At 42.7% G+C, this 14125-nt stretch overlaps 2 protein-coding genes across 2 annotated transcripts in view; both read right to left on the bottom strand.

Annotated features, from left to right (window-relative positions):
- Positions 1-14125, bottom strand: part of galcb (galactosylceramidase b) — a 379778-nt gene that overhangs the window by 100284 nt on the left and 265369 nt on the right. The gene's annotated exons all lie outside the window — the stretch shown is intronic.
- Positions 1-14125, bottom strand: part of kcnh5b (potassium voltage-gated channel, subfamily H (eag-related), member 5b) — a 149485-nt gene that overhangs the window by 95651 nt on the left and 39709 nt on the right. The gene's annotated exons all lie outside the window — the stretch shown is intronic.

The following is a 14125-nucleotide window of genomic DNA, read 5'->3' as shown; positions in this document are numbered from 1 at the left end:
AGGAAGGGAGGAAAGAGAGAGAGGAGGGAGGGAGGGAGGAAGGAATGAAGGGAGGGTGGAGAGAAAGGGGGAGGGAGGTGGGGGAGGAAGGGATGGAGGGAAGAAGGGCGGGAGGAAGAAGAGATGGAGGAAGGGATGAAGGTGGGACAGAAAGGTGGTAAAGGAAGAGAGGAAGGAGATGGAGAAGAATGAAAGAAATGTGGGGAGGGACGGTGTACGGAAAGAAAAGAGGACAAACAAGGAATAAAGAGAGAGAGAGAGAGAGAGAGAGAGAGAGAAGTTATTACAGGGAACCGTTGCTGTCATTGGGCAACAACTGGTTATTCAAGGCAGTAGAGTAAATTAGGGGACAGGAATACGGCAACATGTGATCACTATTTACTATATTAATAAAAAAAAAAGAAGTAAGAAATACAAAGCTGCTTTTTCTTTACTTCCCTGCATCAGGTTTTATTAAACTTATTTGTTTATTTTGTATAATAAATAATTTGATGAAACAAAGCTAGAACTGGCAATCGGAAAATTATATGTACCTCAATCGATTCTTTGTCTTAGAGTCAATTTATTTTTTTATTTGCAATAATGATGGATCTAAATATTGTCTGCCGATACCTCAGACGGCGACTACGTAACATCTGTTTCCAGATATAAAACAGCAAAAGCAGAAAAAAGATATGTACTTATTGAGAAATGAATAAATGTCAGACTGACTGACATGTGATGTGCATTCTTCTTGTCAAACTATGTGTTTTTAGAAGTACCTGTGATTTATTTTCTGTAGAAGTGCACTATTACGCGTTTGCTTTAGTTAAAGTACGAAATACTCAATCCTATCGAATCCAAATCTAATCGGCCCCGTGTAAGGTGAACGTTTTGATCTATTTGATCTAGTTCTTTAATCTAGTTTTTATTCCATTCTTTTTTACTACTAGGTTGCTGTTATGACAAAAACCTTCTAAATCTATTTTAATACCTCGCCATTTAATTTAATACCTCGCCATCAGATTGATTGATTTTCCTTATTTTAATGTATAGGGAATAAACCTGTGCCGCACAGCATTTAATAGAAAATATCAATAAATATGAATTATTCATTAGTAGTAATATTTTCCCACATATGTTTGCAGACTATTTAGTTGGAGTTGGTTTTTCTTGCTTGTGCTGGAATGCACCTGCTCCTAGTTTATCTTTTATCTTTCTGCTTTTACTCCGTTGCCATGCCGGTCCCTAGGTGGCCCCCCGGCAGCAGATGGCCGCCCACCAACAGCCTGTTTCTGGCTCAGGGTTCTGCCGGTTCCTCGCCACTGTCCCACCAAATGCTTGCTCTCGGGGGGGGATTGTTGTTGGGAGTGTGGTCTAGATCTACTCTATCTGTAAAGTGTCCTGTGATAACTCCTGTTATGATATGGCACAATAAAAACAACTGCATCTAAAACTTGACAAATACATGAAATGCAGTACAAAAGTCAACTGGAACATACAGACAAAACAGTACAGGACACAGACTAATGCTTTAATTAATGCTCTACCTAACTCCAATCAGCTGTTGGAGGCGTTCACCTTCCTGCTTAACCAATCAGAATCGTAAACAAATTGCAAGGGCCAATCACAGAGTCACAACCCTGCTTTAACCTGTTTCTCCCTTTGCTATCAGCTGTCGTTGCAGTGCTTTGACACACGTTGACTTCACCTTTTCCCGACTCGTGCGTAAAGTAGCAGCTGATGTCTTCCCTGGGATGTAACAAAAACCATAACAGAGACTGCCAGGGACTTGTTTCTCTTCTATAACGCAGCAGGTTAAGCATGCGGCTTCTGCCTCGCGGGTGGCGGATCTTTTACACTTTTATCACTTTGGTATGCAGGCCTGGTATGGCTACTCAGTCTATAATCCACGGCAGATTTTATTAATTTTTTTGTATGTTGATAGGCGGAGGAAAAGCTGCTATTGATGTTTAAAGCAACAGTTGGGCTTCTCTTTGTAGTTTCCTTTTTTACATGGTTCATCGTTTAATGTTTGAGCTGGGGAGTTTAACTATCACTATTCCACAGGATAGGTTGATAACTTTACAAAGAAGGAAGAGAAGCAGGTAAATGTTTCCCACTCTTCCAAAAAGAGGCTTATTGAACTATTTTACAGTCATGGGCTGCAGTCGCAGGTACATTGCCGACGGCACCAGCTGCTTCTGGAGCATCAGCAGCAGCTCTGCATTTTCTCTATCTGAGTTGTTGAGGATTCCTTCTTTGTGCACATCACCATGAAAGCTCTAGTTGTCCCGACTCCATGGGCTTCAGAGCCTAGTCTTCACCTAATTTTAAGTATAGCAGCTTCTCTCACATGCAACCTGTGTCATGGACTAGTCGGCAGCTTTTATATGCTCACCAATACATGGTATGCATATGTTATGCTGTGAGAGAACTAAATGGACCCGAATGGCACAGATTTGCAAGAGGAACAGGATATGCTTCAAGCTCCTTCTCTTTTTCTTTCGTTTTGGCAGTCCCAATTGTCCTTGTGGCTTATCTGTGTCTCCCCTCTTCATGTCCTGACAATATAACCTTCAAGAGAGGATTTTAAGTCCCTCCCTCTGGGGTGCTGGGTAGGCAGCTCAGTTGGTACTGGGCTAGCAGTAGAGCCATCATCATACCTAAGTAGAACATTGCTGATTTCCTGGAGTGCTGAATTAAGGAGCCCGGACCTCGGGCAGCAACTTCAACTGGCATTTTACATAAAATGATGTTGTAGCATGCAGATAACTGAGGGTGGTGTGCCCTTCACGGTCTGTTCATCTCCTCACGCCTTCAGAGTATTGTGCAAGGTTTTAAACAGTGAATTAAAGGTTACATTAACACTAAATGGTACTTGAAAATAAATAAATAAATAAATGTATGACTGACTCACTCCACGTCTAGGTAAATGTCTGGATAGCTAAACTATGATTAATTAAATATGATTTTGAAAAGCTTTAAGGAGTCGGTTTTCCTTATGTTTGCCCCCAGCTTTACTCTGTGATTCACTCTGCAGGAGTTTACATGCCACCGGCCGGAGATGCCACTGTTTTAAAAGTTTTGCAGACATAATTTTTTCTCATAGTTATGTTTTCTAATTGAGTTTAACATTTTGTGTACTGTATTACTTTTGTTAATTACAGGAAACTCAATTACTCTGGCCGTTATGCCGATGACACCCAAATGTACTGATCAATCAACCCCTACAAAACCAGTCAGTAGCTAACTTCAAGCATGCATTACAGATATAAATCCTGGATGACCAACAAATCCTTCTCCTGTCCTACAACGCAGAATGGTCTGGCACCGACATAGCTCTTATTGACCCACTAGAGCAATGCACTCCAGAATTCCGAGCTACTTGTGGTTCCTAGAGTCTCTAAAAGTAGGCTGGGATCAGCCTTTGGCTATCATGCTTGGCTCCTGTGGAACAGATCCCAAGGTTGAGTTCGGGGGGCAGAAGCGTAATCACACTTAAGAAGAATTTATAACCCCCCTGTTCAATAATGCTTAAACGGTTGGTTGATTCATTGTTTGGAGTTAGTTTACATGATCAGATATCCGCCCAGCACCATTCAGGACATTTGTTCAGAATAGGGGCTTCTACTACGGCGACCAATCAAGGTTTATCTCGGGCCTCCTTTCAAAAGATGGGGCGGTGGTCTTCTTCTGCTTACTCTTCATATATACACGTCTCCAAGTCAACGACATCCTCGCAAGAGTGCGGATCGGGCCGGATTTTTCTGTCCGAGCCCGGCCCGCGTCCGACAGAGCAGTAACCGAACCCGACCCGAGCCCGACAGGCATTAAGATATTTATGTCCGAGCCCGACCCGAGCCCGACACAGTTAAAATCGCATTTGTTTCTCATACTAATGACACATGTACGTTTGTTTGTGTGGAAAGCCCGCTTTTATTAACATCATATGTGGGGGATTATGTCAGTAAATCTGAGTAAAATAAATACCTTGCTTAACCTGTATTGATAAGCCGCCCCAATAAGAGATGCGGTAATTCAGCATTCACTCACACATATACTGTACATGTTTAGTTTAATGCCTTGCTGCCGCTGCTGAGAATGTAATATAATAGGTTTACTTGATATATAGTACCTTTTACAGACAAAGTAGCAAAGTGCTTCACATGATAAAAATTTGTAAAATACAGTAAGACCCAAACAGTAAATAAGCAAGCAAAAAAGAAAACCAATAGAAATAAAAACTCAAAAGTTATAAACAGGAAAAAAGAATGAGTTTACACAAAAAAATGTTGAATGCCTTATCGCGCTGATGTGACCGAGCCCGACCCGAACCCGAGCATCCTTTCTAAAAATCAGTTTGAACCCGGCCCGGTCCCGTCGGGCTCGGGTCGGGTATCCATCCTCTAATCCTTGCAAATCAACGATCATTACAGCCATAGTTGTGGTACGCTTGCATAGAACCGGTGATGGTTGCTGTTTCTCACTGTTGCGTGGCGCATGTCTCACTTCTGCGGAGTTGACACGTTCTTCTGGCTTCCCACGTTGTAGTGCAGTGTTCAGCGTGTTCACCGCATCATCATCATCATCATCATCATCATCATCATCATCATCGCATTTGGGAGTCAAATCAAACGTGTTACTTGAAATACAAGCAACACGTTGTTTTAGTTGTGCAATGAAGTAACGCAGAGACTCTGTGCAGTGCATTATCACAAAGCAGCAAATGACCATCATACAATAAAGGAGGGGGGGGGGTAATTTTACACCAGACTGCTTGAAATTGTTAATTGATAATTCCCAACTGATCCAGTTACTGTAGTATAATAACTTTTAATATATGAAGTATAAATATAAAAGTACATTTCCCCCATCTGTTAAAAGTAACTTTTTACTAAAGTAGATTTTCATACCGGTAACTTTACTTGTACTTAAGTAAAAGTTAATCAAAGTAATGTTTGTACTCTTTCCACCTGTGTCCAAAGAGAGACCAGTGAAGAGTAACCCCCCCGACACACAACCACAGCTAACACCTGGGGGCCCTCGTTCAACAGGAAATGTCAACAGCTGGCCAACACGACTCAAAACAAATATCATTTCCACGCACACCAGCACCACTGCCGGCCTGCCGTCCCATTACTTCCTTCTGTCTAACCCGTGCCCCCCCCCCCCCACAGATCGGGCTCTTTATATGCTCTTCTATCCAAACACAGCTGAGCTGAGAAACCGGCTCAGAACAAACAAGAGTGATTGTTTTCAACCAGAGGAGCAGAGGGGCCCGAGGCGTCGGCACACTCTGCACCATCCGTTTCAACAGCATCAACAAAGCCGAGCGGCGGGAGCAGCAGGGCCAACGCGTATTTACCAACATCACAAAAAGAAAGTCTCATTTTTGGAGCATGGGGAGACAAAATGTGGATGAAAGGCTGCAAAGTTATCTGATGATGAGGCTATGATGTTATGTAATGAAGCGGGAGGAGGAGGGCTGAACTTCCACCCTCCACCGCTCCATCTTCAGCTGTAGACCAGCTCCACCGCTCCACCTCCGAGCCTATAAACCCAGGAACAGGAGACCTGATGTCACCCTGTGGGTGAAAAGCTCTCTCAGGTTTCCTATGGCATGGCAGGGAGACTGATATTCATGTAGAACGGAAATATTCTACACCTGTCTGCTCCATCTTAACTCCAGCCAGGGTTAGAGCTGCAGAGACCAAGCCATTAGTCAGATGGTAGCCTGTTCTTCTCCGCCTGTCCCATTTCTCTTTCCCCTCCCTTCATCCATTCACTTTCTCCCTCATCCCTCCCTCCATGCATCCCTACACTGATCCACTCAGCATCTCCTTCCTCATCCCCTCATCCCCTCGTCCCAACTACCCTCATCCCTTCCTCCCTCAACATCCTACCTCCATCACTTCTACCCTCAACCCTCCTACCACCCTCATCCCCTCATCCCATCTACCCTTATCCCTCCCACCCTCATCCCCTCATCCCATCTACCCTTATCCCTCCCACCTTCATCCCTTCATACCTCCTACCCTAATCCCTCCTACCCTCAGCCCTAGGGATGCACAGTTAATTGAATTTTAATCAGATCAAGATTTTGACTTCCAAAGATCAAATTTGCGTGATCGAGCAAATATTTTTTTTAAAGCGTCATTTCATAGAACGCAAGTTTTTTTGCAAAGCCAATCTACCGCTACTACCGTCTACTCATGAGCCAATCAGAGTAGTTCCCTGCACCCCGTGCAGATTAGTTTCTAGATGTAGACAGTCACAGAGGACAGAGTAACGGGAGGAAAACTCAACAGATAGCACTCGGTTATACGTTGGTCTCAAGGTTTACCAGTTTACCAGTAAACGCAACATTTTGTCCCGTCACATTTATATTGGTCTTGCCAGTACACCAAGAAACTATGGAGCAGATTATCACATTTTATTGCTGTTCATATTTACCCTTATTTTACATTACATTGGGAAAACCTATTGTTTGGACTCACTCAACATAATAGAAAGCTTTATTCTGAGTATTACACGATAAATCTAATTATTATTTGAACCAAATTTTATTTACATAAATTGAAGGTTTTGAAAAAGAAGCCAAGCTTTTTTGAGCTGGCTGCTAATCTTAAACAATACATTACTTCCATTTCCACCTGTACAAACGAGAAAGCTGTTAGATCATATGACCTCTGTAAGCTTTACAAAATATTTGTATGAAGTGTTTTTCTTTTTTTTTCTTTTCGTTTTTTTTCTTTAGTAACCCCCTGGCTCTTTTAGAACATAGACTTTAAAGATGTACAGAAGATGTTCCTTTCTACTGTATGTCCATATTGTTCAACAAATTTTGATCAAAACAATAATGATTATCATTTTGGCCATAATCGTGCAGCCCTACTCAGCCCCTCCTCCCTCCCACCTTCATCCATCATACCCTAATCCCATTGTCCCTCCTACCCTCATCCTTTATCCATCGTACCCTCATCCCTTCATCCTCCTACCTCCATCCCTTCATCCCTCCTACCCTAATCCCCTTCTCCCTCCTACCCTAATCCCCTTCATCCCTCCTACCCTAATCCCCTTGTCCCTCCTACCCTAATCCCCTTGTCCTTCCTACCCTTATCCTTTCCTACCCTCAGCCCTTCCTCCCAGACCAGCCTATCAGAAGACTTGGTTCTTCCATCATCCCCCTTACCCTCTTCATCCATCTTCCCGTGTTTTCATTAAACCTTTATATAACACATTCTTGTGGCGTGGTCCTTGCTAGTGAATCAATTAATAGGTTTGGAGAATGTTTCAAGAAAAAAAGTACTGTCACCTTGTTAAATGTGAATATGTTCTAGTGTCTTCTCTCCTCTGTGACAGAACATCTTTGACTTTGGGAAACAATGATCCACATTTCACTAATGGATTAATCAATTAAAATAATAGTTCGTGCAGCCCTGGTAAAGCTTCTGCCCTCCTCCCTCCAGCGTTTGTTCCTCGCTCGGTCTTTTTAAACAGCTGAAACATGTTCCCTGTTTTCTGTCTGTTTCTGAGATGGGCACTGAAAATTTCAAATATATCTTAGATTAAACAATTATTTCAACTTCCAGTTATATTTGCACTTGGTTTTGCAGCATCGAGGGTAACGTGAAAAAAAACAAAGTCTGCGGGAAGGAGCATAACCATGGGAACAGTAATATATGGAAGAAAGGTGCATGAGAACTACCCTATCACCCCCTACATAAAGGTAAGACCAGCAGAACATTATAATCAGAATACATCATTCATCCAGCAGCACCATGATCAGAGCCCAACATGAACATCCAGTATGACTGACCAGCTTAACATTACAATCTTTGTTAATGTCCTACACACAGGAAAAACGTGCATGTGATGCGGATGGATGGGATGGCAAATGTTTGACACACGTACAAAAGGTTTCTGATATTTCAAAAAATACAATATTGATAGAGTGTCACTTTAAATCTTTTTTTTGACCCATCAGCGCACCATGAAGTACACAAACTCATTTTCTTGTTGCTACGTTTTGCATTGTTGCAGCTGTCCGCCAAAATAAAGTCCCAAAACACTGAAAGCACTCAAGATCTGGGAAAGAAAATGTTCACACAGATGAATCTGCATTGCAAAGAAAACTAATTTCTTACAGTGGTGTAGAAAGAGGTTTTGATTGATTCTCTGATCGTGACTTGACCAGGTCTGGTTTTTCCCTGCACTGAGCAGGTCTTGGCTGCGTGTTGGCCTCAGCTCACACTCCTTTTATTCCCCTCTCTCTGAAGCCACAGGCCCAGCCAGCTGCTCCGCCTCTCTCTCCAGCCACAGCTTCAAAGGGCTCTCCTGGGACTCGGACGCTTCCCAGCTCATATGTAAATGCCTCTAGATTAAGTAGCTAGAGAACACAGCAACACAGATGAAAAGGGCACGAGTCAAGAGCAATGCATGTGAAACCACGGCCGGAGAGCACCTGTTCATCCAAAGAGGCCGTGAAGTGAGACGCTGTATCGACGTGGATTACATGTCCACGGGGGAGCTCTTTTCACAGCGCCAGCGCTTTCTCTCATTATTTTCTAAGCAGAGGACGCACTGTTGCTTCTTCCTGACAGCACTGGGAGCTTAACATGTTTTCAGAGCTCAATTGGGTGAGCATTAAAAATTTAAAACATCACAGCTTACGGCAAACAGCGCCATGCTTCAATTGAGTTTTCGATTGTCACTCTGCACCGAGAGCAGCGCTTCCACAAGCAGCTAACGCTACACAGAAAAGGTGCTTATTGTACCGTTTCTAATTCTGTCAACATCTGAAACACAAGGGTAAACGTCAAACTGAATACCTTTTTTTATTTTAGTACCTCAAAATACATTTGGCTTAATAGCTTTTGTTAAACCCTCTGTGGGGATTAGACAATTAGTAAAATGTTGAAACAGAAAGTTTGTTTTTCACTGGTTTTCCTTCATCTCTCAGCCTCCTCCACATCCTTTCACTTCATGCTTTATCAAACTATTCTGGTCAACAGTAGCCCTGTTAACCCCTGTAGTTTGGCCTTGTCATAAGTGTAACTAAAATTAACAAGCCAGCATGACACCAGGACCCTGAAACCTTTCCCCCCTATGACAGGTTAAGATGTCTGTAATGAAAATAGTCATAACGAAAATTTTAAACATTGATATAACACACACACACACACGTACGGCCAATTAAACCACATTAAGGAATCTATTTTGGACCAACCAGGTGTCAGGCCTTTAGAAACAGAAAGCCTGCGTCCGAAATGTGGAAGCGCATGCTGTTATGATAGTGTCAGATGGACGGGAGAGAGGGAAACTCCAAGTGGTGGCACAGAAAGCAACAGCCCCAACAGTCAGAAATGTAAAGAGCTCTCACCGATAGAGGTAATATGACAGTGGTGGGAGTTCAACACAACTACTGAACGTCTTTCTTAGTTTATCCTCTGCAATATTATTCAACAGCACATGCAAAGTGAAACCTCTCACAGTTGCATACACCAGCAATTAGACCAATCCGCTGGAAAGATTCAGTGACTCACCAAGAAACCAACTCTGCTGTTTCTGGTGTCGTACTAAACAACAACACAACTAAACTAACATAAAGAGACATCACACGCTGCTGCTTTTATACTGCATGAGACACTAAAGAAATGTATATAAAAGAGACTTCAGATACAGCATTAGGGACCACTAAGGTCTATATAAAAGAGACTTCAGATTCCGTATTAGGGACCACTAAGGCCTATATAAAAGCGACTTTGGATACAGTATTAGGGGACCACTAAGGCCTATATAAAAGAATCCAAAGAGCACCGTGTCATGGGACCTTTAAATCAATCATTATCACCTGATAATTCCCTTGAAAATTGCAATACATATCAAATTGGCACCAATGTATTGTAAAAGAATCAAATTGGGACCAAAGCATATCGTCCCCAGCCCTAATAGCAACTCAATCCATTTCATCCCTCTCTCGTCCTTCCTTTGACTCTCCTCCAGCAGACACACATTCAGCACCCTCTTTCCATTCTTCTCCTTCCCTCACTCTCTCTGCGTTAACATGCAGTGTTAATTTCCCACCCCCGACTGCTCGGCGCACAGCGTCCCCGCGGCTCTGTCAGCTTGGCTGGCAGTGGCGGTGGCAACATGCGCGCCACGCAGAAAGGTCAGGCTGGATTAGAGGGTTCTGAGCTGCCGCGGCGCCTGCAGACGCCCACTGGGAGCTCCGTAGGCCTGCTGGGCTCCTCTGTGACGGCAGGTGGCTTCAGGACCCGCAGGGTGTTCCTCCCTGCCTGACTCCAACACACACTTCTCACACCACCTCTGCTGCAACGTGACCGAGCTCCAGCACAACTCCATTTGAAAATCTTGTTCTTGTTTTTTGCTTAGCCCGACTCCTTTAGTTGCTTTGTTGACGTAACTGCTGACCCGTGTAGGTGTTGCTGAATCTCCAAAATGTTAACAGGAAGAAACAGAAAAAAACCTTCTCACACTTTAAAAGGAAAACTCTATTTTTGTATGGGCTACCTTGTAGGTTGTGTTCCTCTCTTTGTATTGGTTAAGTTAAGGTAACACTTTATAGCTGAGATCTGCGGATGTCTAACACTGCAGACACCATAGGCAAGGGGGGGGGGGGGGCAATTATCAGGGCTCATAATGGGCAATTTGCCTTTAAATAGCAGATAAATTAATGTCTCGGTCAAGACGGACTGGGAGGATCTCTTTGGTTTTAATTATTTATTCAATAATTGCCTATATTTATATATGCTAAGGAATTTGTGTTTTAGGAGCCTTGCTAATAATCTGTGTTGATATTGGCCCAGGAAAACCAGTTTCGTAATAAGCAGTCCAAAAACAGAAAACAAAACCCAGAGCCAAACAGTTTGGGATCAACCAACTACAAAAAAATAAGATTATGATGATTTTTCTCTTTTTATAGATCTGCTTGGTTTCCAGTTGTTGTACGGGCATCACAAGGCGTGGACGTGAACGTGTTGGAGTGGATGTACGGTTGGCAGCGCCTGCATCTCACCAGCTTGGCAGCATTGTTTTAAAATACAACTAAAAATACTTCCTGCCTGCTTCCTCCATCATAGTCGGCACAGGGGAATTCAGTCTGCAATGAGTCTATAATAATCTCTGCCACTTTCTTTCACACTGCACCTTATGCTGCCCACACACTGCCCTCAGGCAGCATCCATCTAGTCTCCCAGTCTGCTAATACGGGAAAGCAGCAACAAAACTTCAATTTAGCAAAGAGGAGAAGAGAGACTGACTGTGTCCTCTTCAGTGGCTGGAAATGTACCTGCCATTGATTTCCTCTCAGCCTGTCCGTGTGTCCCCCCTCCCCCCCCCACTGCTGTCTGCTGTTTAAAAGACAGCAACATAAAACTCCACTCAGTGGGATCTCATCCAACCCATGAACGACCGGCGGTGAGAGGCCGGAGGACGATAGACACCCGAACCGGGACGCAGCCAGCCAAGTAGACACCGACTGGAGGATCCACAATTCAATATGCCATTCAGTCTGGTGGGGGACACAGTGGGGCAGCAGAGCAGGCACACACACACACACACACACACACACACACACACACACACACACACACACACACACACACCAGGAAGGACGTTTAGCACTCAATGTGAAACTGAAACACTGGGCTCAGTGCAATTAAATAGAAATAATTCAGCTACACTTATGTATTTGTTTATTTGTTTATGCCCCTAGTGATTTCTGTAACTTACAGTAAAAGAAATAAGGTATCCCAGGAGGACTGTTACGCCATAAAAAAGGTCCAACATGTGGGAATTTCTCCCATCTCGCATTAAGATTACATATTGCATTGCGCAGTTCAAATTACGAACCACAGCTACGGTGGCCTTCAGTAGTAGTAGTAGTAGTAGTAGTAGTAGTAGAGCAGTATATCCTTTAGGTCCCTTACCAACTACCATATTTCAAGATGGCGCATGACTATGGAGTCTACCCCAGTTTATGCAAGGGCAAATGTAAAATGTCAAGCCAATAGGAATACTTGGAATTGATGGTGGTGGTCGATATTCATAAAAAAGGACAAGTTTGTGAATGGCAATACAGATTTGGATAATGAACAACTACAAAAGTTCCTCACTGGACCTGGAAGTCCATCCCAGGCTGTCAGATGATGTCCCAGGTATACTGACTGACAGGGGTGGACATCAGGACACATGGAAAGACAGTTCTGAACAACAGCTGAACTACTTTTCTACATCCTTGTTCAAGGTAAATTAGAATGCATGTAACCATTACAAAATGCACGTGTACCTTACTGGAGAATTTAATTTAAGAAGGGGTTAAACTTTAATTTGCTCTTTGGTAAGTGGACCTGTATGATTATGCACTCTGAGGTGTCCCAAAATATTACATTAATGAACTAAGTGGTATGTTTTTATACAGAGACGCCTTGTCAAGCATTATCGCATTAGGTAAGGAAAAACAACCTGCTGAGAAAAATGAAAAAATTACTCTCAGCATTATAAGCCTTGCCATTTCACTCTCTCTCTCTCACACCAAGGTCAAGCTGATTCTTTCACACTAAAATGCCTCAACAAATATTTGTAATATTGGTATTAAAATATTATTGTGTTAGCACAGAATTTGGTTTAGACATTCATGTTCCCTCAGGTTGAACAAATCAACCACGTCAAGTCAAAAAGGTTCATTTGTTCAGTACTTGCGAGACTATTGACATTTCAAACAGCCCCAGTTGTACTTTGTGTTAATAGCATGTTTACATGCTAAACTAAGACAATAAACACCTATTTTTACCATAAATTGTTTTTATTCTACATAAATGCTACAAAAGTGACAACTGTCCATCCCAAGTCCCCGGAGGCCAAGGTAAATTCTTTTAATTGCTTATTAATATATGGTTGGAACCAGCAAATGTGGACATTCTACATTTTTTCCCCCCTATGGAAAGTTACTTCACCTTCAACATCCTGTTTTAAATAAAAGTTAAAAGTCACGAAGCAAGAAGGATGTGATCCTTTTGTGAAACTTAAGAGCTGCTTAGAACTGTTGAAAGACAAGAATACAATGCTGAAGGAGGTATGAATAGATGTGGAAAAATCTGCTGCTGGCAGCATAAATACTGGTCATTTTTATAATTATTATAATTAATAATATTACTGGCGTTCAAAAACGGAGTGATTGAGCCCCCCCCCACTTGGCGGACACAAACGTACACACTTGCACTTAATTATAGATGTCTGTGCACAAACACACACCGGCAGCATGTGTTCACACCCACTCACAAAAAGATGAAATATCAAGCATAAAAACACGGATTACTACATTTACTCTTTTTCTTTCACATTCAGTAGATTGGTCCTTCCACTTCTGGGATGAAGTCTAATTAATTCAGCTAGAAATCAAGTGGAAAATCACCTTTAATGGACTTATTGATACAACTCCTCAATATCCGATGGATGCAAAAGGCCGTGAATAAATACTCAGAGGGGGTGTGATCCCTCATAGACAATCGCCCGGAAACAGGATCTAAAACTCATATATACAGTGGTGTGAAAAAGTGTTTGCCCCCTTCCTCATTTCCTGTTCCTTTGCATGTTTGTCACACTTAAGTGTTTCGGAACATCAAACCAATTTAAGCAATAGTCAAGGACAACACAAGTAAACACAAAATGCAATTTGCACTTTGAAAAAGTGATTGCCCCCCTTGTTAAAACCTACTATAACTGTGGTTGTCCACACCTGAGTTCAATTTCTCTAGCCACACCCAGGCCTGATTATTGCAACACCTGTTCACAATCAAGGCATCACTTAAATAGGAGCTGCTTGACACAGTAAGGTCCACCAGAAGATCCTTAAAAGCTACACATCATGCCGAGACCCAAAGAAATTCAGGAACAATTGAGAAAGAAAGTAATTGAGATCTATCAGTCTGGAAAAGGTTATAAAGCCATTTCCAAAGCTTTGGAAATCCAGCGAACCACAGTGAGAGCCATCATCCACAAATGGCGAAGACATGGAACAGTGGTGAACCTTCCCAGGAGTGGTCAGCCGCCCAAAATTACCCCAAGAGCGCAGCGACGACTCATCCAAGAGGTCACAAAAGACCCCACAACAACGTCCAAA

Source organism: Etheostoma cragini, chromosome 20, assembly GCF_013103735.1.
Source record: "Etheostoma cragini isolate CJK2018 chromosome 20, CSU_Ecrag_1.0, whole genome shotgun sequence".
Lineage (NCBI taxonomy): Eukaryota > Metazoa > Chordata > Actinopteri > Perciformes > Percidae > Etheostoma > Etheostoma cragini.
This window is presented reverse-complemented; position numbering and strand designations above follow the sequence as displayed.